The following is a 23,049-nucleotide window of genomic DNA, read 5'->3' on the forward strand; positions in this document are numbered from 1 at the left end:
AAAAGCAATGAATTTATGAAATTCTTGGAAAATTGGATGGATCTGAAGGATATTCTGAGCGAGGTAAACCAATCGCAAAAGAACACACATGATATGCACTCACTGATACTGGATTTTAGCCCAGCAGCTAGGAATACCCAAGACACAGTTCCCAAAATACATGAAATCAGGAAGGAACACCAAAGTGTGATTCTTCGATCCTTCTTAGAAGGGGGAACAAAATACTCATGGAAGGAGTTGCAGAGTCAAAGTGTGAAACAGGAACTGAAAGAATGACCATCCAGAGACTGCCCAACCTGGGGAACCAGCCTATATAAAATCATCAAACACAGACACTACTGTGGATGCCAACAAGTGCTTGCTGACAGGAGCCTCATATAGCTATCTCCTGAGAGGCTCTGACAGTGCCTTACAAATACAGAAGTGGATTCTCACAGCCATCCATTGAACAGAGCACAGGGTCCTCAATGAAGAAGCTAGAGAAAGTACCCAAGGATCTGAAGAAGTTTGTAGCCCCATAGGAGGAACAACAATAACCAGTACTTAACCAGAACCTCCAGAGATCCATGGGACTAAATCACCAACCAAAGAATATACATGGTGGAACTTGTGGCTTTGGCTGCATATGTAGCAGAGGATGGCCTAGTTGGTCATCAATGGAAGAAGAGACCCTTGGTCCTGTGAAGGTTCTATGCCCCCATATAGGGGAATGCCAGGGCCAGGAATTAGGAGTCGGTGGGTTGATGAGCAGGGGAAAGGGGGAGTGGATAGGAGGGTTTCAGAGGGGAAACTAGGAACAGGGATAACATTTGAAATGTAAATAAATAAAATATCTAATAAAAATTTAAAAAAAAAACATTTACAATATTCTATAGACTCAGACCTCAATTATACAAAGCATAAAGGAAGCTACTGCTCTTTGGCTTTATATGTATGGTTATGTTCCTACATCTGACCAAAGAAAGATTCTACAACTCTGTGTTCAGTTTCAGTTTACTACCCTTCTTCTTCATAAAACATAGGGATAGACCCCCTCAATTCCTGCTAATGCTATGTCCACAGTAATGAACAAACAACTCTGAGGTTTGTGCTCACAGTCTATGAATGATGTTAGAGGGCCAAATTATAAGCCAAAGCCACAAAGAAGTGAGTCCTGTGCATGTGCTTAGCCTACATTGTAAGGATGTCACTCTCCCAGCAGTGATAAGGATGCAAAAAGGTCTCAGCACTCTTAATATTTCCATGGGCAGTGTCACATAAACCTCTCAGATGAGGGAGGAATGTGGGATTTCTAGAGCTAGAATGGCTCAGTGCTTTAGATGTGTCAGTTTCTCAATTTTGCTCAAGTACCTGTGTCCTGTCCTTCCAAACACTGGCACTCTTTGAAATGGTCAGGTAGGAGATCTAGCTCATTTTTTGTTTTAGAGAATCTTTGGGAGGCTAAAGGCTTATAGAGATAGAGATAGAGATAGAGATAGAGATAGAGATAGAGATAGAGATAGAGATAGAGATAGAGATAGAGATAGAGATAGAGATAGAGAGAGAGAGAGAGAGAGAGAGAGATAGAGATAGATAGAGAGAGAGAGAGAGAGAGAGAGAGAGATAGAGACAGGTAGATAGATAGATAGATAGATAGATAGATAGATAGATAGATAGATAGATAGATAGATAGACAGATAAATAGATAGATAGATGATAGATAGATAGATAGATAGATAGATAGATAGATAGATAGATAGATGATAGATAGATATGTGTATACACACACACACACACACACACACACATATATATATATATATATATATATGTAAATTCTCTTGTAAACTATGATATTCTGTAAATGTTCATAATTAAGTCCTCACAACCCAGGAAGTAGAAGACACACTCTTGATGACCACATGATCACAGGCTTGAAGAGTCAATACTTTGCTCACATTTACATTCTAACCAAAGATTGGTGTGTTGCACTAGAAATTATAATGTTTAACTTGAATTCAACTTACAATCAATTTGCCAGGTTGTAATTAAATTTTTGGTTTTACAAATTATTTTATTGGATATTTTCTTTATTTACATTTTAAATGTTATTCCCTTTGCTGGTCCCCCACCCCTCCTGGAAGACATCTACGCCATCCACCATCTCCCTGCTTCTATTAGGGTGTTCCAACACCTACACAAACACTCCAACCTCCCTGCCCTTGATTCCCCTACACTGGGGCATCCATCAAGCCTTCATAGAACCAAGGACCTCTCCTCCCATTGATGCCTGACAAGTTCATCCTCTGCTACATATGCTTATGGAGTCCTGTGTAATATTTTTGTTGGTGGCTTAGTCCCTAGGAGCCACTAACCTATAGGGTCTGGTCAGTTGATATTTTTGTTTTTCCTATGGGGTTGCAAACCCCTTCAGCTCCTTCAGTCACCTCTCTTACTCATACATTGTGGACCCCACTCTCAGTCCAATGGTTGGCTACAAGCATATACCTCTGTAAGTCTCTCACAGGGCCTCTCAAGAGAAAACTATATCAGGCTCCTTTCAGTAAGCATTTCTTGGCATCCACAGTAGTGTCTCCATTTTGTGACTGTATATGGGAATGAATCCCCACCTAGGACAAACTCTGGATGGCCTTTTATTCATTCTCTACTCTACACTTTGTCTCCTTATTTGCTCTCATCATTATTTTGTTCCCCTTTCTGAGAAGAACCAAAGCACCAATACGTTGGTCCTCCTTTTTCTTGAGCTTCATGTAATCTGTGAATTGGATCTTGGGTATTTGCAGCTTTAGGCTAATATACACTTATCATGAATATGTACCATGTGTGTTATTTTGTGGTTGGGTTATCTCACTCAGGAAGATATTTTCTAGTTCCATTCATTTGGCTAAGGATTTCAGGAATTTGTCTTTTTTGATTGCAGTGTAGTACTCCATTGTTAAATTGTACCACATTTTAAGTGTCCATTCCTCTGTTGAGACACATCTAGATTGCTTCCAGCTTCTCGTTATTATAAATAGGAATTCTATGAATATAATAGAGCATGTGTCTTTGTTATATGTTCGAGAATCTTTGGGGTATATGACCAGGAGGGATATAGCTAATGTTCAATTTTCTTAGGAACGTCCAGACAGATTTCCAGAGTGATTGTGCCACCTTGAAAAACCACCAAAAATGGAGAAGTGTTCATCTTTCTCCACATCCTCACCAGTATCTGCTATCACCTGAGTTTTGAATATTAGCCATTTGACTGGTGTGAAGTGGAATCTCAGAGTTGTTTTAATTTGCTTTTCCCTGATGACTAAAAATGTTGAACATTTCTTTAGGTGCTTCTCAACCATTTGATATTCCTCAGTTGAAATTTTTTTCTGTTGCACTGTACCCTATTTTTAGTAGGGTTATTTGTTTTTCTGTAGTCTATCTTGTTAAGTTCTTTGTATATAGTGAATATTAGCTGTCTGTCAGATATATAGTTGGTAAAGATTTTGTCCCAATCTGTCAGTTGCCGTTTTGTCCTATTGACAGTGTCCTTTTTCTTATAGAAGCTTTGAAATGTATGATGTCCTATTTGCTGATTGTTAATCTCAGAGCATAAGCCATTGGTGTTCTGATGAGGAAGTTTTCCCTGTGACAATGTTTTTGAAGTTCTTCCCCACTTTATCCTCTATATGTTTCAGTGTATCTGGATACATGTGGAATTCCTTGAACTACTTTTACTTGAGCTTTGTTCAAGGAGATATGAATATGTCGATTTGCATTTTTCTACATGCTAACAACCAGTTGTACCAGCACTATTTGTTAAAATGCTTTCTTTCTTCAACTGGATGGTTTTAGCTCCTTTGTACAATATCATTTGACCATAGGTACATGGGTTCATTTCTGGGCCTTCAATTCATTTCCATTGATCATCCTGCCTGTCTCTGTACCAATACCACACAGTTTTTGGTACTATTACTCTTTAATAAAGCTTGATGTCAGGAATGGTGTTTCACCCACAAGTTCTTTTATTGTTGAGAATAAATTTTGCTACCCTGGGTTTTTGGTTATTCCAAATGAATTTGCAAATTGTTCTTTATACATCTATGAAGATTTGAGTTGGAAATTTGATGGGGATAGCATTGAATCTGTAGATTGCTTTTGGCAAGATGATCATTTTTACTATATTAAACCTGCCAATACATGTGCATGGGAGATTTTTCCATTTTCTGAGAACTTCCTCAATTTCTTACTTCAGATTCTTGAAGTTCATGTCATACAGATTTTTCACTTGCTTGGCTGAAGTCATACCAAGGTATATGATGATATTTGTGACTTTTGTAAAGGGTGTCATTTGGCAGATTTCTAATCAATAATGATTATTTCTTCATTTTAATATCTAGATCTCAAGATATTTAAAGCCATATATATCTATTAATCACTTATATACAGCATAAATTAATTAGATAATTCTCCACTGCTGAATATTCTGTTTGTTTTGTAGTATTTTATTGTTGTTAGTTTGCAAAATTCATGGGATATACTTTAGAACAAACTAACAAAGTTATTTTATGAAGGAAGTCACTGGATTCAAAGGGATATACATTTTAGGAACTCTAATATAGATTACTACATGATAACTAACTAACTTATCAGTTGGCATGAAAATATTCAAAATTGAATATTTTAGAGAGGAGATGGGGCAATTTTTCTTTTTTTATTCTTTATTTCTTTTTTTTAATATTTTTATTACATGTTTTTTCTCAATTACATTTCCAATGCAATCCCAAAAGTCCCCCATACCCCCCCCCACTTCCCTACCAACCCATTCCCATTCTTTTGGCCCTGGCATTCCCCTATATTGTGGCATATAAAGTTTGCAAGTCCAATGGGCCTCTCTTTCCAGTGATGGCCGACTAGGCCATCTTTCAATACATATGCAGCTAGAGACAAGAGCTCCGAGGTACTGGTTAGTTCATCATGTTGTTCCAACTATAGGGTTGCAGATCCCTTTAGCTCCTTGGGTACTTTCTCTAGCTTCTCCATTGGGAGCCCTGTGATACATTCAATAGCTGACTGTGAGCATCCACTTCTGTGTTTCCTAGGCCCCTGCATAGTCTCACAAGAGACAGCTATATCTGGGTCCTTTCAGCAAAATTTTGCTAGTGTATGCAATGGTGTCAGCGTTTGGAAGCTGATTATGGGATGGATCCCTTGATATGGCAGTCTCTAGATGGTCCATCCTTTCATCACAGCTCCAAAGTTTGTCTCTGTAACTCCTTCCATGGGTGTTTTGTTCCAAATTCTAAGAAGGATATTGTCCACACTTTGGTCTTCACTCTTCTTGAGTTTCATGCGTTTAGCAAATTGTATCTTATATCTTGGGTATCCTAAGTTTTGGGCTAATATCCACTTATCAGTGAATACATATTGTGTGAGTTCCTTTGTGATTGTGTTACCTCACTCAAGATGATGCCCTCCAGGTCCATCCATTTGGCTAGGAATTTCATAAATTCATTCTTTTTAATAGCTGAGTAGTACTCCATTGTGTAAATGTACCATAATTTCTGTATCCATTCCTCTGTTGAGGGGCATCTGGGTTCTTTCCAGCTTCTGGCTATTATAAATAAGGCTGCTATGAACATAATGGATCCTTTCCCAATATGTTGGTGTTCTTTTTGTCTTATTGATGGTGTCTTTTGCCTACAGAAGCTTTGCAGTTTCATGAGGTCCCACTTGTCAATTCTAGATCTTACAGCGCAACCCATTGCTGTTCTATTCAAGAATTTTTCCCTTCTTACCGGTTGGGAAATCTTCTGGATATATGCCCAGGAGAGGTATTGCTGGATCCTCCGGTAGTACTATGTCCAATTTTCTGAGGAACCGCCAGACTGATTTCCAGAGTGGTTGTACAAGCTTGCAATCCCACCGACAATGGAGGAGTGTTCCTCTTTCTCCACATCCTCACCAGCATCTTCTGTCATCTGAATTTTTTATCTTAGCCATTCTGACTGGTGTGAGGTGGAATCTCATGGTTGTTTTGATTTGCATTTCCCTGATGATTAAGGATGTTGAACATTTTTGAGGTGCTTCTCTGCCATTAGGTATTCCTCAGGTGAGAATTCTTTGTTCAGTTCTGAGCCCCATTTTTTAATGGGGTTATTTGATTTTCTGGAGTCCACCTTCTTGAGTTCCTTATATATATTGGATATTAGTCCCTTATCTGATTTAGGATAGGTAAATATCCTTTCCCAATATGTTGGTGTTCTTTTTGTCTTATTGATGGTGTCTTTTGCCTACAGAAGCTTTGCAGTTTCATGAGGTCCCACTTGTCAATTCTAGATCTTACAGCGCAACCCATTGCTGTTCTATTCAAGAATTTTTCCCCTGTGCCCATATCTTCAAGGCTTTCCCCACTTTCTCCTCTATAAGTTTCAGTGTCTCTGGTTTTATGTAAAGTTCCTTGATCCACTTAGACTTGACCTTAGTACAAGGAGATAGGAATGCATCGATTCGCATTCTTCTACATGTTAACAAGCAGTTGTGCCAGCACCATTTGTTGAAAATGCTGTCTTTCTTCCACTGGATGGTTTTAGTTCCCTTGTTGAAGATCAAGTGACCATAGGTGTGTGGCTTCATTTCTGGGTCTTCAATTCTATTCCATTGGTCTACTTATCTGTCACTATACCAGTACCACGAAATTTTTATCACAGTTGCTCTATAGTAACGCTTTAGGTCCCGCATGGTAATTTCACCAGAGGTTCTTTTATCCTTGAGAACAGTTTTTGCTATCCTAGGTTTTTTGTTATTCCAGATGAATTTGCAGATTGCACTTTCTAAATCGTTGAAGAATTGAGTTGGTGTTTTAATGGGGATTGCATTGAATCTGTAGATTGCTTTTGGCAAGATAGCCATTTTGATAATGTTGATCCTGCCAATCCATGAGCATGGGAGATCTTTCCATCTTCTGAGATCTTCTATAATTTCTTTCTTCAGAGACTTGAAGTTTTTATTATACAGATCTTTCACTTCCTTAGTTAGAGTCACGCCAAGATATATTATTTTATTCGTCACTATTGAGAAGGGTGTTGTTTCCCTAATTTCTTTCTCAGCCTGTTTATTCTTTGTGTAGAGAAAGGCCATTGATTTGTTTGAGTTAATTTTATATCCAGCTACTTCACCGAAGCTGTTTATCAGGTTTAGGAGTTCTCTGGTGGAATTTTTAGGGTCACTAATATATACTATCATATCATCTGCAAAAAGTGATATTTTGACTTCATCTTTTCCAATTTGTATCCCTTTGATCTCCTTTTGTTGTCAAATTGCTCTGGCTAGGACTTCAAGTAAAATGTTGAATAGGTATGAAGAAAGTGGACAGCCTTGTCTAGTCCCTGATTTTAGAGGGATTGCTTCAAGCTTCTCACCATTTACTTTGATGTTGGCTACTGGTTTGCTGTAGATTGTTTTTATCATGGTTAGGTATGGGCCTTGAATTCCTGATCTTTCCAAGACTTTTATCATGATTTGGTTTTGGATCTTTTCAAATGCTTATTCCCCATCTAACGAGATGATCATGTGGTTTTTGTCTTTGAGTTTGTTTTTATACTGGATTACGTTGATGGATTTCCATATATTGAACCATCCCTGCATCCCTGGGATGAAATCTATTTTGTCAGGATGGATGATTGTTTTGATGTGTTCTTGGATTCGGTTAGCAAGAACTTTATTGAGGATTTTCGCATCAATATTCATAAGTGATATTGGTCTGAAGTTTTCTATCTTTGTTGGGTCTTTTTGTGGTTTAGGTATCAGAGTAATTGTGGCTTCATAGAATGAGTTGCGTAGAGTACCTTCTGTTTCTATTTTGTGGAATAGTTTGTGAAGAACTGGGATTAGATCTTCTTTGAAGGTCTGATAGAACTCTGCACTAAACCCATCTGGTCCTGGGCTATTTTTGGTTGGGAAACTATTAATGACTGCTTCTATTTCTTTGGGGGATATAGTGCTGTTTAGATCATTAATCTGATCTTGATTCAACTTTGGTACCTGGTATCTGTCTAGGAACTTCTCCATTTCATCCAGGTTCTCCAGTTTTGTTGAGTATAGCCTTTTGTAGAAGGATCTGATGGTGTTTTGGATGTCTTCAGAATCTGTTGTTATGTCTCCTTTTTCATTTCTGATTTTGTTAATTAGAATGCTTTCCCTGTGCCCTCTAGTGAGTCTGGCTAAGGGTTTATCTATCTTGTTGATTTTCTCAAAGAACCAGCTCCTTGATTGGTTGATTCTTTGAATAGTTTTTCTTGTTTCCACTTGGTTGATTTCACCACTGAGTTTGATTATTTCCTGCCATCTACTCCTCTTGGGTGAATTTGCTTCCTTTTGTTCTAGTGCTTTTAGGTGTGTTGTCAAGCTGCTAATGTGTGCTCTCTTTAGTTTCTTTTTGGAGGCACTCAGAGCTATGAGTCTTCCTCTTAGAAATGGTTTCATTGCATCCCATAAGTTTGGGTATGTTGTTGTTTCATTTTCATTGAACTCTAAAAATTCCTTAATTTCTTTCTTTATTCCTTCCTTGACCAAGGTATCATTGAGAAGAGTGTTGTACAGTTTCCACGTGAATGTTGGCTTTCTATTATTTATTTTGTTATTGAAGATCAGCCTTAGTCCTTGGTGATCTGATAGGATGCATGGGACAATTTCAATATTTTTGTATCTGTTGAGGCCTGTTTTGTGACCAATTGTATGGTCAATTTTGGAGAAGGTACCATGAGGTGCTGAGAAGAAGGTATATCCTTCTGTTTTATCATAGAATGTTCTGTAGATATCTGCCAGATTCATTTGATTCATAACTTCTGTTAGTTTCACTGTGTCCCTGTTTAGTTTCTGTTTCCATGATCTGTCCATTGGTGAAAGTGGTGTGTTGAAGTCTCCCACTATTATTGTATGAGGTGCAATGTGTGCTTTGAGATTTACTAAAGTTTCTTTAATAAATGTGGCTGCCTTTGTATTCAGAGCATAGATATTCAGAATTGATAGTTCCTCTTGGAGGATTTTACCTTTGATGAGTATGAAGTGCCCCTCCCTGTCTTTTTTGATGAATTTGGGTTGGAAGTCAATCTTATCAGATATTAGAATGGCTACTCTAGCTTGTTTCTTCATACCATTTGCTTGGAAAATTGTTTTTCAGCCTTTCATTCTGAGGTAGTGTCTATCTTTTTCTCTGAGATGAGTTTCCTGTAAGCAACAAAATATTGGGTCTTGTTTGTGTAGCCAGTTTGTTTGTCTGTGTCTTTTTATTGGTGAGTTGAATCCATTGATATTAAGAGATATTAAGGAAAAGTAATTGTTGCTTCCTGTTATTTTTGTTGTTAAAGTTGGCATTCTGTTCTTGTGGCTGTCTTCTTTTAGGTTTGTTGAGGGATTACCTTCTTGTTTTTTCTAGGGTTTGGTTCCCGTCCTTGTATTGGTTTTTTTCTGTTATTATCCTTTGGAGGGCTGGATTCGTGGATAGATTATGTGTGAATTTGGTTTTGTCATGGAATACTTTGGTTTCTCCATCTATGTTAATTGAGAGTTTGGCTGGGTATAGAAGCCTGGGCTGGAATTTGTGTTCTTTTAGTTTCTGTATAAAATCTGTCCAGGATCTTCTGGCTTTCATAGTCTCTGGTGCAAAAGCTGGTGTAATTCTGATAGGCTTGCCTTTATATGTTACTTGGCCTTTTTCTCTTACTGCTTTTAGTATTCTATCTTTATTTAGTGCATTTGTTGTTCTGATTATTATGTGTCGGGAGGTATTTCTTTTCTGGTCCAGTCTATTTGGAGTTCTGTAGGCTTCTTGTATGTTCATGGGCATCTCTTTCTTTAGATTTGGGAAGTTTTCTTCTATAATTTTGTTGAAGATGTTTGCTGGTCCTTTGAGTTGAAAATCTTCATTCTCATCCACTCCTATTATCCGTAGGTTTGGTCTTCTCATTGTGTCCTCGATTTCCTGGATGTTTTGACTTAGGATATTTTTGCATTTTCCATTTTCCTTGATTGTTTTGCAGATGTTCTCTATGGAATCTTCTGCACCTGAGATTCTCTCTTCCATCTCTTGTTTTCTGTTGCTGATGCTCGCATCTATGTTTCCAGATTTCTTTCCTAGGGTTTCTATCTCCAGCGTTGTCTCACTTTGGGTTTTCTTTATTGTGTCTACTTCCCTTTTTAGGTTTAGTATGGTTTTGTTCATTTCCATCATCTGTTTGGATGTGTTTTCCTGTTTTTCTTTAAGGACTTCTGCCTGTTTGATTGTGTTATCCTGTTTTTCTTTAAGGACTTGTAACTCTTTAGCAATGTTCTCCTGTAATTCTTTAAGTGAGTTATTAAAGTCCTTCTTGATGTCCTCTACTATTATCATGAGTTATGCTTTTAAATCCAGGTCTAGCTTTTCAGGTGTGTTGGGGTGCCCTGGACTGGGCGAAGTGGGAGTGCTGGGTTCTGATGACAGTGAGTAGTCTTGGTTTCTGTTAGTAAGATTCTTACGTTTACCTTTCACCATCTGGTAATCTCTGTGGTTGTTATAGTTGTCTCTGTTTAGAGATTGTTTTTCTGGTGATTCTGATTACCGTCTATCAGCAGACCTGGGAGACAGGCTCTCTCCTCTGAGTTTCAGTGGTTAGAGCACTCTCTGCTGACAAGTTCTCCTCTTACAGGGAAGGTGCACAGATATCTGGTGTTTGGACCTCCGCCTGGCCGAAGAAGAAGGCCCAAAACCGGACCTTTCCCAGATGCTGTGTTGCTTTGGCAGGTCACAGAAGCTGTCAGCTTCTGTGGTGCACACTCTCACCTGTGCAGACTAAGTTCCTAAGTTCTGTGGAGTCCCGGATCCAAGATGGCGCTCCCTGCTCCTGAGGCAGAGGGCTCCCGTGCAGGGCGGGACCCCTGTCCTCCGGCTGGGAGGGTGCCAGATGTCTGCGGCCCCAAAAGGGTGCTGCCTCAGCGGCTCTGTGGCTCCTACCTGTCCCAGAAGCTGTCTGCCTCTGTGGTGCACACTCTCACCTGTGCAGACTAAGTTCATAAGTTCGGGGGAGTCCCGGATCCAAAAGCAATTTTTCTTTTATGAATGTTGGTCACATATTTGTGATGAGAATTCCTGGAAAGAAGCTGTTTCAGCAAGTACTGATTTAAACTACAGAGATGTGGTTACATTATAGTGGTGTGGATCTGGGAACTAATTTTCTTACCAAAGGCTTGGTCTAGTACTCTAAGTAATGTGTATCAGAACTAACATGCAGGAACTAATGGAAAAAAAGTTCATGAAATCTATAAACAGAGCAAACCACTAAGTCCTACCAACCTGAAAGCTAAGAATTTCTTCTAATGACCTATAGAATTTTTTTTACCTACATTACATATTAGAAGAAAGTTGGTGGGTTCCTCTGATAAATGGATGTTCCCTACAGACACATAAAATAACATCTAAGCCACTTCCATATGCAGGTGTTTACAATGGCCTAGGAGGAAGGTGAGTTGTGGTCTAAGAAGGAACTAGAGTAAATACTTAAAATAACAGCTGAGTCACTCCCATATACAGGAATTTACAATGGCCTAGGAAGAAGGTGTATTATACAATAGACTAGAGCTCAAACTATGGCAAATGCATAAAGCCTTGTCCCTGTCTTCTAAGAATATGATGACCTTAGGTTGGGCTGATTTTTATTCCAGTTGTAAACACTGATTTTTATCCCAGTTGTAAACACTGCCTGCGTCCTGCAACTTTTATGTATGCATTTCTCTATTTTGTGTAAAGAGTCCTTTTGCATTGAGTAACCTCAGTGTACCTTGGATGACCTTCATGTATCACCTAAATTCCTTGTTTTCTTCTGTAATATAAGTCTGATACTCACTTTGAGAAATTACACAAAGATCCAGCACTCCCTTTTGTTAGTGTCTGTTTGTCATTTCATAGACTCCTTGCCCACAAGAGTACCAGGACATTCTGGAAGTATAACCTGCTTGATTTCAAGTTGCACTACAGAGCATTAGAAATAAAATCTGCATAGTGAATCTGAATGTGTTACAGAGACAAAGTATGAAGCAGAGACTTAAGGAATGACCATCCGGAGACATCTCCACTTGGAGTTCTATCCCATAAACCACTACAAATCCCAGAAACTATTGTGGATACCAAGAAGTGATTGCTGACAGGAGTCTAATATATCTGTCTCTTGAGAGGCTTTAGCAATGCCTCAGAAAAATACAGAACTGGATGCTCACAGTCATCCATTGGATGGAGCACAGGGTCCCCATTAAAGGAGGTAGAGAAAGTACCCAAGGAGCTGAAGGTATCTGCAACCCTATAGGAGGAACAACAATATGAACTGTCCAGTACCCCAGAGCTGCTCCTGTCTCTAGCTGTATATGTAGCAGAAGATTGCCTAGTCAGTCATCAATGGGAAGAGAGGCCCTTGGTCTTGCATAGATCATATGCCCCAGTATAGGGGGATGCCAGGGCCAGGAAGCAGGAGTAGGTGTTTTGGGGAACAGGATGGGGAAGGGTATGTGGAATTTCAGAGAGGAGACTAGGTAAGGGGATAGCATTTGAAATGTAAATAAAGAAAATATCTAATAAAAAAAGAAAGAAATCCTTAAAGTTTAGCACATGCTAGTCAGGATGTGGAGCATGAGGAATACTCATCCAGTGGTGTCATGAATGAAGATTTGTAAAAACATCCTGTAACTCAATTTGGCAACGTCTCAAGAAAATGGGGAAAGTTCAACTACATGATCCAGTTACAGTACTTATGGGCCTAAACTTAAAAGTTGCTCTCAAACTTAAAACACCACATCACAAGCACATCTGCTAGACTATGTTCATAACAGCTTTATTGTAATAGCCAGTAATAGCTAATAATGAGAACCATCTTAGATGTTCTTTGACTGAAGAATATATGTAGAAACTCTAATACATGTACACAATGGAATATTATTCTGCTCTTAAAGACAAAAATAACATGAAATTTGTAGTAAATTAAGGGTACTAGAAAATATCATCCTGAGTCAGGTAAATCAGAAAGAAGGACACATGAAGCATGTACTGAGTTATAAGTTGACATTAGCCATAAAGTCCAGGATACCCATGCTACAACCTGTCACAGAACCTTTTGGGTCCCTATGTCTTTGTGAAACCGGTCTCTAGTCGCAGGTGGGCAAAGCGTTGAAGGGAATGACAGACAGACCAACAGGAGAGATTGTGTAGAATCTGAATGTATTGTCACAAAGTGAACACCAATCTTATGTAGTACAAGGTGTTGGAAGTCACAGCAGGCAAGGTACATTGAAGTTACCAGGTACAAAACAAAGGAATGACTTCAAAAGAATTTACAGGAACCAGGTAAATGTTTACAGTAAAGATAAAGCAGTCCTGCTTAGGATCAGCTTAGTGACAGGCAAAGATTTCACACTCTAGTGTTATACCTTTGAACCTTGTGAAGGCCCAGCACCAGAGGCTTCTGCTCTTGGCAGGCCTCATGAATAATGTAATATCACATCCCCCCTAAATTCCTAGGCCTTGCTAAATTCTTACATGAGTGTAACTTTTAAGTATCTGGAGAATCTCCATTTGTCAGGAGAATATACCAACTTGCTTTTAATATGTAATGTAGCCTGTACTGAAGATTTCTGTCTCAGTGAGATTCTCTGGCTCTTTCTGCAGACCAGCTCTGAGCCACTGGCTCTGTCTATTGTAATGCTTAATTAGTTACTGAATAGGTTAACTTCCTTACTGCATTTTTACATGATTCTAAGCTTGGCAGCTTCTGGGACCTTGGAACACTGGGGAGACTAACTATGACAGAATTTAATCTTAAAAAGGCATTTATAATAAAATATTAAAAGAGAGCTCGTAGATCCATACACCAGACTAAAACGGGAATAGAGTATGAGTATATGGATAAATGAGAACGCCAAAACTCCAGGTGAGCTTCCTTGAAACTCTCTGCCTTGTGATTGCCTTTTAGGCTTCACAGCCTGTCAGGTTGACTCAATTGGAGTGCGTGGCAACAACCTACCAATTCAAAGAAACTAAGTTACAAATAGGACAAAAGTGAAGATGCTTGTATTTCACTCAGAAGGAAAAATATATATACATCAGAGGTGAATTAATGGAGGAAATTAGATGTAAGGGTGAGTGAAGGGGCAGATGGGGATGGGGATCTTGTGTAGTGAGGGAATGTAGAAAGAACTGAAAGAGAGAAAGGAACTCAGTTGGAGGACATCTGTGGGAATAGCCTGAGACCTGAGATAGGGGAAACGTCTGGGTGCTTATGGGGATGACCATTGATGAGACTACTAGTTGGGGTTACAGAGACCAATATATACTGGCCATCTTTAGCAGACATATGGGACTTCCGTTGGAGGAAAATGGACTCCAAACTACCCACAACTACTTTGGCTTAACGTTTGTACAGCCTAGAAGATAAACTTGAATAAAGATGGAACAGAGATGGTGAGAATTGCCAACCAATGTCTTCCCCAACTTCCCTTGGGAAAGAGCCAAACCCTGACATGATTATGGATACTCTCCCATGTTTGCAGACTGGAGGCTAGAATAACTTGTGTCCTAAGAGTCTTCATGCAGCAGCTAATAGAAATAGATATAGTGTCCACAAAGTCAATAATTAGGCAAGGCTCAGGTAGTCTTTTGGAAGAACTGTTGGTAGGATTGAGGGAGACTCAGCATCAAAGATGCCACAAGAATACCTACATAGTCAACTAGCCTGGAAACATGGGGCCTCACAGAGACTGAAGTACCAAGCAAAGAGCACACAAAGGTAGGGCCTAGGAACCCTACATATTTTTAACAGTTATAAGGTTTAGTTTTCATTTGTGTCCTCTAAGAACTGGAGTGGAAGCTGTTTCTATTCTGTTGCTTACCTTTGGATCTTTTTCCAGCAGGTGGACTGTTTGTCTTTCCTTGGACAAAGGTATGTGCCTGCTGTTGGTAGAGGAGTGGGAGGGCAAAATTTTACCCTTGGAGGGTTTTCTTTTCCTGAGGCAAAGGGGAAGGGTTAATAGGGGTAGGAGCTTGTGGGGGTGGTAGTGGGAGGAGTGGAGAGAGTGGTAAATAGGTAAATAAACAAATTATTTGAATAAAGAGAAAGAGAAAAAAGAAAAATAAAAAACCTTAAACTGAGCAACAGAGAAAGTCAAGAAGAGAGTCTCTCTGTTATTTCTGCTTGGAGCCTTTACCCAAATTCTTGATTCATATTCCCTTACCATCCAAGAGAAACATGTGAAATGAAATAAAATATTCCCTTCGAAGTTTGTTTGCTTTATTGTTCAGAATGAGACAGAGAACTTGGATAAGGGAAGTGGCCAAGAATCATTGGGTGTGACCTTAGGTATGACTCACTACATTGGGGTTACCAAAATAGGACTATGAGTGACATTTGTATTCAAACTAGAAACACTAAGACAACATATGTAATGGCTTATTAGTTTTGCACATCCTATACAGTTAACAACAGCTGAATCATAATGCAGAGTGGACGATCCATGTATTTGCTTGGTCCCCAGGGCTGCTGTCTCAACACTTGTCGTTCCACAAAGTTTGCCTCTCTGATAACCCAGTGGTTGCTCAGTCCACAAGGCTGGGTTCCTCAGGAGTCTCACTCTGGTATTAAAAACCCCTATAATTCCTAGAAAGCAATTATTTCTTAGCCCATGATAGAAGCCTAGAAATGATGGCTCTAACACCAGCTGATTCTAATTTTTTGTGAGTTGAAATGAAAACTGACCATTAAAAATGTCCTTAAACTCAACAATGACCAGGATGTTAAATGTGGGTTCTGAGAATCAAAACTAGATCCTATGGAAGACTAGCCATTTTCAATATGGCTTTTCCATTTTGTCAGGGCTATGAATGATAGGTGAGATTATTTAAAAATGGTGTTTATAGACTCCTATATATTTACTTAATATGAGTGAGATCTGTTTGTTTCAAAGTGATAAGCTATAAGTTGAGACACAGATAGGTTTGCCTGTTTTAGTAGCAGGATCCCTTGGCTTATGGATAATAAACTAAGATAAAACTTCTTATCAAAAAAAGAAAAGTAAGCACACAATCAAAAGTAAAAGAATGATATGACAGCTGGATATGGCATATCACACTGTGATTCCAGATCTCACAAGTTAGAAGGAATAAGATCAAGTGTTTCAGATACATATTAATGCTGGACCATCCTGAACTATATAAGACCACACAATATGAAATGGAAATTTACAAAAAAAGAAAGAAAGAAAGAAAAAAAAAGAACTAAACTTAAAAGAGTGCTTTAAGCAGGGTGAGCTGAGCCCACAGGCTCCAAAAAGAATGCAGTAGAGCTGGATTAGAGTCTCTGTTCTGAAGTATGTATAACACAGAGAGAAAACAGAGACTCAAGAGGCAAAGGTCTTACAGATTATTGCCTAACTTATTTCTCCAAGAGTGAATTGTATCCCTAGGTATTGAAGAGCCCAGATATCCACTGGAAACCATATAGGATCCCCTTTTATCATGCGTACTACATTCCTGAATTATCTTTCTCATTTTCTTGTTCTCAGTGCTTGATTCTATTAAGGACTCTGTGTGTAGGCAGATTAGGCAGAGTGTTAAAATAGCTGTGAGTAACAATGCGCAGGGTGGCTACAAACAGAGGAAATCTCAAGGTAGAGCTGTTTTGTGTTTTCTTTCTTTTTTTTCTTTTTTTTAATAATTTTACTGTACATTTATTTTTAAAGAAAAAAATAAGACCTGTGAGGTTTACAATATTTTATGGGGATAAAAGTTCTATCTTAAAAGAACACCAAGAGGTGAGATACTGGCCAGGATAATCCAGTCCTACCAGAAAAGCAAGACATCAACTCATGGTTTGGTGTGGACTGCTTATTATTCCAGGTGTCCCTCACCTCAGCCTGAGACAGGAAAAGAAGCTTGCACTTGTGCAATGATAGTACTAGGTCTGAGGGTCTGTTTGGAAGGTTGGAATGTGGAATTTGGATTGTGTCTTTCTCAATATATAAGAATGGCAGTTGTGGTTTCTCAAATAAAGGCTTTTACAGCAAAGCAGAGAGGAGAGAGAGAGAGAGTATGTGTATGTGCGTGTGTGTATATGTTTGTGTGTGTGTGTGTGAATATGTGTATGTTTATGTATGTTTGTGTTGTTGTTTGTTTCTTCACAAAAATGAATTTAAAGACAAAATTTAAAAGAAAATAATTTCAGTTTTTCACTTCAGTGTTTTATTACTTGGTCGTGTGAGTTTGGTACATCATGTTTTATGTTACCCTTAGGTTAAAGAAAACAAACTGGACTGTGACTCAATTCCATTCCATTGGCAGTCACTTTATCTTTCAATGCTAATTGTGTCACTTAACAGTTTAAGTTCTTCTATAAATTTAGAGCTTAAGTGTACAAAGCATAAAGAAAGCTGCTACTCTTTGGCTTTACATTTATAGACATGCTCCTTTTCTGCATAAACAAACAAACAATAACTACTCTGTGTTCAGTCTCTCTTAATTACCTTCCTCCTTCCTAAAGCTCACTGGTAGGCCCCTCATCTCTCACTAATGCTATGGCCACAATAATGACCAAAAAGCTCTGAAGTTCTTGCTCACAGTCTTTTCATGATGTTAAAAGAGGCAACAATATGCAGAAATCACAAAGAAGTGTGCTCTGTGTATGTGGTTCACCTCTGTGGTAAAGATGATACCCTGTTAGCAAAGATAAGGATGCAAGAAGGTCTCAGCATTATTAATATTTCTGTGAGCACTGACATAAACCTCTCAGATGAGGGAGGAATGTGGGTTTCTAGAGCAGCAATGACTCAGGGCTGGAGATGTATCAGTTTCTCACTTTTGCTCTCCCTAGCCTGTCTTTCCTAACAACTGCACACTTCGAAAATCTAGCCCGTTTGTGTATTTGAGAAGCTTCTTGAAGCTAAAGTGCTCAAAACATCTAAAAAAAAATCTCTTGAAATCTACCAGATTCTTTCCATATTCCTGATTACAGTTACTCTAAAACCTAGGAAGGAGGTGACCCAATATTGATAACTTGAAAACATAGGCTTAAAGTATCAGTGTTTTTCTCAAATAATATGCTAAGCAAAGACTGGAGTATTGCTCTCCAAATAATGTTTGATGTTGAATACAACTTACTATCCACTTGCCAGGTTATGATTAAAAACATTATTTGAAGCATCATGTGGTAATAACTTTATTCCAGCACCTGGGAGAAAGAATCATTCAATCTCTGTGATTTTGTGGCCAATCTGTTCTATGTGGTAAATTCCAGGCCAGACAGTGTTAAATATTGAGGCCCTGTCTCTCATACAAGAAAAAATGCTATTTGTGTATCTTACTAAACCTTCACAGCATCCCTATGAAGAAACAGGTCTTCTGATGTACTGTGCTGAAAGAATCTGTGAATGATGGGACTTACATGAAGTCACAAGTGCCTGGTTTAAGGTTTCCATTCATGATGCCTTAGGTGCCAGAGTCATGATTTGTGGGAATCTAGAACCCAGGCCCTTCTAAGTATCCATTGTATTTATATTCTATGCATGAATTAATGATGTATTTGGAGCATAGGTTTAGAGTGTCCTTAAGTCAGTCAGCAGAATTATTCAGAGATTTTCTTGAGGAATGCAGAGACAGCCCAAACATCAGCCTCCATCAGGATACTGCAACCACATTGGTCAACACTGTCGCTCTCTACCCAACTTCCCATATCCTCTCCATGTGTGTGTGTCTGTGTGTGTGTGTGTGTGTGTGTCTCTCTCTCTGCTTGTGTGTGTGCATGTGTGTGTGCTTATGCATGTGCGTGCTTGTGTATGTGTATAGTTTGGAACTAAAATGATTCCCTCAGGGTGAGGGAGTACAGACAAAAGTGTCTAGCCAGAGGTATTATGGAATGATCCACACTGCACCCATGGAATTTTCTTACACTGTTGAGATGATTTAAAATCTGTCATCTGTTTCAGTGAAAGTCAGATGCATGATAATGGCAGACTTGAGTGGGAACGCACAGATATTTGGGTTAAAGTATCAAAAACTGGACTTTAAATTGTCTTAGTGGGTAAAAGAACTATAGCATAGCCAGATGACATCTAAAAAATTGTTTCATTTAATTCTCTATAGAAGAAAAGAACTAACCCACAAAGTTTTCATCTGTATACCACATGGCTTGTATGCAGTCAAACCATTCATAAACATACACACATGAAACAATAATTTTCAATATAAAACTTCTTCTCTTACATCTATCAAGAGAAAAATTTAAGGAGACAGACCCTGGTCATATAAGAAACAGGCAGGACTGTCTATTGATAAGCACCTGGGTAATTTATAATGTGTGAGAAATCATTGGAGGTCAAGTGAAAGAAAGAACTAAAGAAGCCACTGATTCGTGATAATTCAAGGCCAGATGGAATTTAGTAATGGAAGAGAGAATCAGGGGTCTGCTCTGACCTACTCTACTAGGAATCAGGCTTGACACTATATCTTCAGTTCCTCTTCTAGTCTTGAGCCATCCACATTTCATAGTTCATGGTTAATCACTGTCTCTTGATTTAAAGAACAATTTAAATTGTTTTCAGCAAAATCAAGCCAGCCAGTTGGAAAAATTAAAATCAAATGAAAGTAAAATTTAGTGAGAGATGTAAACATATAACAAAAAGGGTGAGCTCATAGCAACAGACTGTTGAAGTCAAATATTCTTTTACCTCCTTTTTTATTCTGTTATTATTATCATTGTTTTTGTTACTATCATTGTCATTTGTATTATTATTGTTGCTACTATGATTACTGTGTTGTATGAGGTCAAGACTCTGTACATGTTCTACCGTGAATCGTACCACAATGAAGTGTCTAAAGTGTTCACCATGTGAAGCATCTCTAGAATGTGCAACCTCACTAGCAATGTTTGCACAGCAAGGATTTTCAAAGAAGGTCAACTGATGCAAAATCTAACTTTCACCTTAAAAGGAATAAAAGAGAGTGTTTTCTGGAAACATTTAGAGAGACCATGGTTCCATGTCCCAATGTAGAAGCAGTTTCATAAAGTTTTGAAGTTTTAAATATGTAGAAAATAATAAATCAAGACAATTTCATTATACATTGGTGGATACATCAGAGGGGTGATTTCAGCAAAATAGAAGATTTTTTATAAGTCATCAGAAGACATTCTAATCCTTCAGGTTAATGGATGTTAGTGGTCAACTATGTTCATAGATTTCTTGAAACTTTTTCTATTAATCACAAGATATGAGTTCTGACACAGGTTACTTAAAGGGCTAGAGTCCTCTGGTAAGCTAAATAGTCCCTAGATCCATAGAATGACATTGTCCTCAACTCTGTTCTTTAAATAAGCTGACTGAAACAACTTCTTTCCAGGAATTCTCATCAAAAACCCAATGGCAAAATTCACAGAAGAAAAATCACTTCATCTCATCTCTAAAAATCAGTTGTGAATATTTTCATGGCAACCGAAAGATTGTAAATAAACTAGATGTCATTTGATAATCTATATCAGAGTTCTTAAAATATATTTCTCCTTGAATCCCATGACATCATGCATAAAATATCTCTCTTAGGATTTTCTAAACTATGTTCCATGTACTTTTAAATGTAAGAAAAACCAAACACTATAAAACAACTAGAATGTTAAATAGTTGAGCATTTTCTAATTGATTTCTGTTTTATGTAAGTGAGTAATAAATACATATTGCTTTAATCATCTTGAGATCATTATATATAAAATTAAGAACTGCTTCTGATTTACTAGAAAAATTAATATCAGAAATATGGAGTAAATTGATGCAGAATTGTATAGCTCAAATGTTAAGAGAGAAAAGAATGAGGTCAGAGGACTGTGAGTGTGAGCGAAGCTTGTGAGAGCAAGGTTAAAAAAAACTGTCTCAAAACAACAACAACAACAACCAAAACAAACCAAAAACTTAACACCAGAAGAAAACCAAACTGAGGCCTGAGTCTGTAGCCTAGGGAAAGAGTATTTGCTGAGTGTGCCCATTGCCTTATATTTGATATTCCAGCACCATGAAAACCCCAGCAGAAGACCACTCCATGTGGAATGACGTGAATGTTCACAGTCTGTCTATATTACCTATGATTAAAAAGCTTGAATAGTGTAAAGGAAGACTTTACCAGTGGATATGTGTACTAAAGTCATTTCTAATACACACTTGATTAGCAATTAGCATGATTTAAAATCAAGAAGTAAGTATTAAAAGAAGCATAAGAGATTTCCAGCACTAAATTTAAAAATTGTGAGCAGAGAATCTTCAGTCCCTCCTTTTCCCATTTGATTTGCTGAAGACACAGGTTTTGCTCTCTCTGCAGGAGTGCTCATCTTCTCTGTCTTCAAATATCATTTATAGATGTTTCTTTTGCAACATCTGGCCCAATATTTTGCTCCTTTAATTTGTTCTCAGACTCAGGTTGCAAAAGCAATTTCCTCTTTTCGATTTGGTCAAGAGGAGGGGCAGAAAAACATGAGGTTGAGTATCACTCGGAGGAAATTTAGTTCTGCCTTTCTTCTTGGAGCCTCTTAGGGGATACAGACCGGTAAAGGCCCACATTACCCCAATTGAGGCATCCATTCTTTCTACTGGCATCACTTCAGGTGGAGACACAGGTAAAAATAGCTGCTTTTATTGTTTTTCTAATAAATGATCAAACATATTCTAGAGAATTTCACATGGTGTCACATGAGAACTGGATTGATGAGAGCCCTTTTGGCTATGTTATATCAGGTTAAATCTGGTAGCATGTGAAAACTGTTATTCTGCACCGGTGATTTTCTTTTGGAGTATGCTAGGACTTGTATTGTGTGCTAAGAAATTAAGATAGAGGAATCTATGGAATTCGTGACTCTTTAGTTTGGTTAAATGTTTATATATTATCCATCTGAAAGTTGTGATAATAGTATCTATGTAAAATGTGTCAGTGTGTAAATGTGCTTGCTACTGAATACCCTGAATACCCGAGTTTGATCCTTGTACCTAAAAGGAAAGTGGAGTGGGAGAACTCACTTTGTAAAATGGTCTTCTGGACACGTGCACATTGGCTTGAATATACCCATCCCAAGAGCACTATTAAGAAATAAAGATTTGGAAAAAATTCTGTAATTGAAGGAATTTTTTTGTCAAGAAATAAGACAAACTGAATCTCTTAGGAAAACTTCATAAATTAAAAATTAGAAAAGAAAGTTATCACATGTGAAACTTGTTTTTACTATCTGCTGACTCTTAGCTCAGTTATTAATGTAAGGGAAATGTCAGTTACAAATGTTTATTGTTTACTAATACATTGATATCTATTATCAGATTGTATCTTTTATGAGCATTAATTAGATCATGTATGCTTCATACTGACAATTTTATATAACCTCCTCTTGAAACATTATGTTTGAGTATGTTATAAGTGACATGACTATTTAGATGGAAGGATTTAAAATTGAAACTTTGTATTTTATCCTCTATGCCTTTTCCTGTGGTTCCCATACCCCAAGGGCAAAGTCCCCTTCTTCTTTCCTGGTTGCTTCAGTTACTAAAGATAACCAACTTTTCTGAAGACTGAACCAGAAACCTCAGATAAGAGAAAATACTCAGTATTGGTTTTCTGGGTCTGAATTATCACACTCAGTAAGATCTTTTCTGGTTGAATCCAGTTACCTAGTCCAACCATATAGAGGAATATGTAGACTGAGGCTGTGTAGAGAGGATGGATATCTCAGCCAATTGGAGCTTCATTACAAGAGATATTTCTGTCTCTTGAGTCACCTGCAATAGTGTCTGGGAAACTCTGAGAGTCATAGGACTGAAAAATCATTTAGCATTCATGTGTTTATCAAAATGTGTAAATAATTTTAAAGAAACATTTTTATTTATTCCTAAATCTTTGACTCTTTGTTATTTGAATAGATTGTTTAATTTTTTTTTCAATGATTTTCAGTGTTAGCACTTTTACCTAACATTTTTATGTGCTGGATATTTTGAACAAACGGGCTGTGGCGTTAATACTCCTATATTTTCTATAAACTGCTG

General features: G+C 38.0%; 1 protein-coding gene across 1 annotated transcript in view; it reads left to right on the forward strand.

Moving 5' to 3' along the window:
* LOC110288899 (killer cell lectin-like receptor 5) overlaps positions 1 to 23,049 on the forward strand; it is a 53,354-nt gene that overhangs the window by 18,482 nt on the left and 11,823 nt on the right. The window lies entirely within an intron of this gene.

The sequence above is a fragment of the Mus caroli genome, unplaced genomic scaffold (genome assembly GCF_978045245.1).
Source record: "Mus caroli unplaced genomic scaffold, Mus_caroli_1 scaffold_7, whole genome shotgun sequence".
Lineage (NCBI taxonomy): Eukaryota > Metazoa > Chordata > Mammalia > Rodentia > Muridae > Mus > Mus caroli.